The 5,000-nt window shown below is 36.3% G+C and overlaps 1 long non-coding RNA gene across 1 annotated transcript in view; it reads left to right on the top strand.

The window, feature by feature from the left end:
- Window positions 1-2,773, top strand: part of LOC137642249 (uncharacterized) — a 21,839-nt gene extending 19,066 nt beyond the window's left edge. Inside the window, exon 3 of the long non-coding RNA XR_011044714.1 lies at window positions 2,233-2,773. This is a non-coding gene — a long non-coding RNA (uncharacterized lncRNA). The remainder of the gene's footprint in view (window positions 1-2,232) is intronic.
- Window positions 2,774-5,000: the final 2,227 nt, after the last annotated feature.

Genomic DNA, 5,000 nt, shown 5'->3' with positions numbered 1-5,000 from the left:
CCCAAGGACGTTGTGGAAACCAACTGGAGTTATTGCAGTGGAACATCAAGGCTGTTTTAAGATGCAAGTGTTCCACCATTCCATTGGCTACAGGGTTATAAGTGGTAGTCTGAAGAAGTGTAATGCCAAGAAGAGGCCCTAATGATGACCACAATTTAGAGGTGAAAGTTGCATCCCTGTCAAAAGTGATATTCTCTGAAATTCTATATTTTACTATCCGTCTAGAACATAAGGCACCAGTATATGAGGCAGATGTTGCATCTTGGATGGTGTTGGCCTTAGGCCAGCGAGTGAAGGGATCAATGACTGTGAAGAGGTAACGGTGTCCTTATAATGTGGGTAAGGATCCAACCATGTCAACGTGAATGTGGGCAAAATGACAATGGAGTTTATGAAAGGGGCCCACGCCAAATCTATGTGTTGATACACTTTTGAAGTTTGACATGAAATAATGGCGCAGACCCAATCCTAGGCATCTTTAGTAATGTCATACCATATGAACGTCATCTTTAGTGGTAGTGCAGTAAATTTGTAAGAGGGTGTGAGTGGTCAGGTATCAGTTAAAATACCTGTCAGCACATTGGGCCAGGTATCCACAGGTGTGGCCTACCAGTACTGACACCACAGACAAAAGTGGCATTAGAGTCATCAAGGGCAACATCTTCCCAATGGAGAGACATGCAGGATATCCAAAAGGTTTGGTACTCAAGGTCCTTTAGTTGAACTCTTGCCAAGGCCTTGTAATCCATTCTCAGGTGTATTGACAGTCAATGTGTTTCTGGAAAGGTTGTTAGTAATGGGATTCAGTTAACAGGGGTGTGTTGAATGGTACAGTTGTATTCAGGAATAGCAGAGAGATGTCAGCGTTGACAGGTGGACAAGGTGTCGAATTTTGAGTGGAAGCGTGCACAAGGAACACATGGTCCATACAAATAACAAAGGACGTACCCTCAAAGAAGTGGTGGAAATGATGGACAGGCAAATACATGCATATTATTATTATTATTATTATTATTATTATTATTATTATTATTATTATTATTATTATTACAAGCTAAACTATAACCCTAGTTGGAAAAAAAACAGGATGCTATAAGGCCAAAGGTAAGCCTTTGGCCTTATAGCATCCTGTAAAATAGCCCAGTGAGGAAAGGAATAAATAGATAGAATAGTGCACCTGAGTTTATACTCACTCAAGCAAGAGAACTAAAAATCAATACAGTAGAAGACCATGGTACAGAGGCTATGGCACTTCCTAACTCTTGCGAACAATGGTTTGATTTTGGAGTGTCCTCCTAGAATGAAGAGTGATTGATGTTACTAGGAAATATATTTATATGATAGTAAAGAAAACTAAAGATGTATTGAAATATAGGGAATGTGTTTCAAAAAAGAACATCTTAAACTATGACTAACGGTAAGGGAGAGAAGGGTTATGAGGGTAACTGTGAACTAATTTATTTAAAGGTAAGGATGTTTACATGATCAATGGATGAATGGAAGCGATTAAGTAATCTAGGCAGTAAAGATAATGGATAAGTATGAGATGGGAGAATTGTTAAGTCAAGGAATGTATAAATAAGGAAAAATAGCAAGAGTATAAAAAAGCCATGAAATACAAAATGACTGTCTATGTTATCCTAAGATATATTGTATAAAGGATTTCTTAAATCTGTTCATCAATATGATCATAAGTTGTTGATGTTGAATGTGAATAAAAAAAAAACGAAGCTAACGATTTGAGTTATTAGCAGATTTCATGTTGAATGTGTTAAGTTGAAGAATGAAAAATGTAAAAATAAAGACTGGAAAAAATTAATATAGAGTAAAATATATAAGATTTTTTAGTAGATGAAAAAGTTTCGATTAAGATAGTTTACTGAAAAGACTGAATAATATTGAAGTGATAGAGGAGAATGAATGAAAGAGATTCTGATGCTACTGTGGCCTAATGTCCGAGAGAGAGAGAGAGAGAGAGAGAGAGAGAGAGAGAGAGAGAGAGAGAGAGAGAGAGAGAGAGAGAGCGTATACCAAAAAAGTAAACTCGAATGGATTTTTTTGGTATAAATTTTACTTGAAGAATTTTGTAGCACTGATAGTTAATTATCACTTCTACTTTTTAAAGATGAATGGAGCAGTAACGTTTATCCCACTTCTCTGTGCCGACATGACACTGTCAACTTACAGGTCATCTGTCAAAAGATTACAACCATACACTCCTTGATTTTACAGGTCCGCATTGGCCAAGAACTGGCTTCAAATGGAGATATGACATCGTATACTCTGATGTCCACCTACAAAGGCCCTTACGACCTTAGCCAGGGGCACCTCATCTGCTCAAATATGAAAGGTATCGCAGGTAGATTCCTTGGCATTAGGAAGACCATCAGTGACCATCTCCAGCTGGTGGAAGTCAGGGTTTATGTTAACAAGAAATAATATCAAGACTACAAGATCGTTTGGAACAGTTCTCTTAAAAATTCTGTTTTATCTCTTCTGTCCATTAATATCATTTATTCTTTTTTCAAATTGAGTTTATTTGTTAGTTTGATGGGATGAGTTTTTTTTCTATATAATCAATGTGGATTTAGGCTCTAATGTTCTTGCTTTCGTCCACAATGGGTACTCAGATAGAATTCCTTTATGCTATATTGTCGTCTGCTGATAATTGTTTTAGATGGAAGGGTTTGTGAATAATTACATGTCCTTGAACCGCCTTTTTGAATGGGCTCTCTTCATATATGCATGTAAAACAGATTTGCAATTATATGAACCAGACATAGACCAACTCATTTTATTGTTTAATGATTTTCCATTATAAAAAAGTTTAAAGAATCTAATGTTTATATCTTTCTCCACTGGGGGAATAGGGGCAGCAAACCTTTCAACTCTATATGAAGAGGAATCATACTAATAATCTGTTCATGAGCAATTTAGCAAGATGGTGGAATGATAATCCAGTTATATAATTTACATATTTCTCATTAATATATTTTCCAAATCACTATTTACTCTTCATTATTGAATATTCTCTTCACGTAAAGTATTGGCTATTCTGAACCCCTCCTGCTATGCTAGTCCAGTACCCTGTAAAATTTCTTATATATGTCACGATACATCCAATTTTGATATTTTTATCATATATAATCTATTTCATTACACTGAAATCCCTTGATTGTGGTCAGGAAGTTCGTATGATTGGCCTTGATTTAAGTGGTGTTTTAAATTGTGTTAATCATGAGGCCCTTGTTTTCAAATTTAAACAGTTGGGAGTGGGTGGGTCATTTTATAGCATTATTATTATTTTTTTAAGTAATAGATCGCAAAGAGTTGTTGTTGATGGTCACCATAGTGGGTATATGAATGTAATATCTGGTGTTCCTCAGGGTAGTGTTCTTGGCCCGTTATTTTTCATACTATATACACATGACATGTGGTGTGGCCTAGAAAACAAGCTTGTTGTATATGCAGATGATGCTATACACTTAGCATCAATTACATCTCCGGGATGTAGATCTGGGGTTGCTGAATCCCTTAATAGAGATCTAGCTAAAATTAGTGCATGGGGAAAATTATGGGGCATGAAGTTGAATCCTAACAAATCTGAAAATATGATTGTTATTGCTTCTCATAAGTCCTGCTATGAATGTGGATGTCATGAGATTCAGGTAATAAAAGCTTGTGGCAGGCATAAATTTTATTTGTGTTCAATCTACCGGAATACATACAGGGATGATTCTATCTTTGATTGTCTTCTTACCATTATGGCTAAGATACAAGATGATAGAAAGGCCTCTTTTGTCTTTGTTGGTGATTTCAATGCTCACCATAGGGAGTGGTTCGCTTCTGTTTCACCTACTGACTGGCTTAAGAGATTTAGACTGCCTCTGAATTAGGCTGTGAGCAAATCATAAGTGAAGCTACTGACAGGTCTGGTAACTGTTTGGACCTCGTATACACTGACACCCCTGGCGTTATAACAAGTAAGGTTGGTTCTCCAGTCGAGACATCTGATCATGCCTTGATTTCATTAGTAGTGAAGACTGAGCTGCCTATCCCTGATGTAGAATACTCCTGTAAGATTTAAATAAAATTTCAAGCAAACTTGAATGGGATTTTGCATGATCTTTTGGGCTTGAATTTGTCAAAACTGTTTGATAGTGTTGATCCTATTGATGTCTTTTTGAATGAGAATCTAGTCAACATAATTGATAGGCATATTCCTTCTCGTGTGCTAAAGTACTAAGTGAAGGACAAACCATAGTTCAATTATGATTATAGACGTGCTTATTTGGAGAAGCAGGAGGCCTATCATCTTTGGAAGGATAATAGATCAGATTTGACCTGGAATAACTGTACTCAGCTTAGAGTTTTTACTCAGAGAGTGTATGCTTCAACTGGAAAGGAATACAACCTATCCATAAAAGAAACCCTTTTGGGTACAACTCAGGAACATAAGTGGTGGATTATCCTTAAATCTGCACTCTTTGGTATAGAATGCAGTAGTTCCTCCTTTACTTAAACCAGATGGCTCAGTCACTCACTATCCAAAGGAAAAGGTAACCCTTTTGGCTGATGCGTTTGACAGTATACAAAGTAATGAGAATCTCGAACTTCCTCATTCCTGTTTTCCTGAGGCTAAACTAACTAGTCTAGCTTTTCAATTTTGTGAAATTAAAATTCTGTTGATGGACCTTGATGCTTATGGAGGTGTAGACCCAAATGGTATTACATCTTTTTTTTTTTTTTTTTTTTTTTTTTTTTTTTTATAAAGACTGAAGATTTCTTAGCTCCCAAGTTATCTGTTATTTTGCGCAAGTTAGCCAGAAGAGGAGCTCTTAGCATTTTTTGGAGAATTAGTAATGTTTCTCCACCCTGTATATGTGTTTGTGGTAGCTCAAGTTCAACTGATTACCGCCCAATTTCCATAACTCCCATATTATCTAAAGTTTTTGAACATCTTTTGGAAAAACGTTTTAATAGGTTTGCTGAAGGTAATC

Source organism: Palaemon carinicauda, chromosome 6 (assembly GCF_036898095.1).
Source record: "Palaemon carinicauda isolate YSFRI2023 chromosome 6, ASM3689809v2, whole genome shotgun sequence".
NCBI lineage: Eukaryota > Metazoa > Arthropoda > Malacostraca > Decapoda > Palaemonidae > Palaemon > Palaemon carinicauda.
The sequence above is the reverse complement of the archived record's forward strand: the minus strand, read 5'-3'. Positions and strand labels throughout refer to the sequence as shown.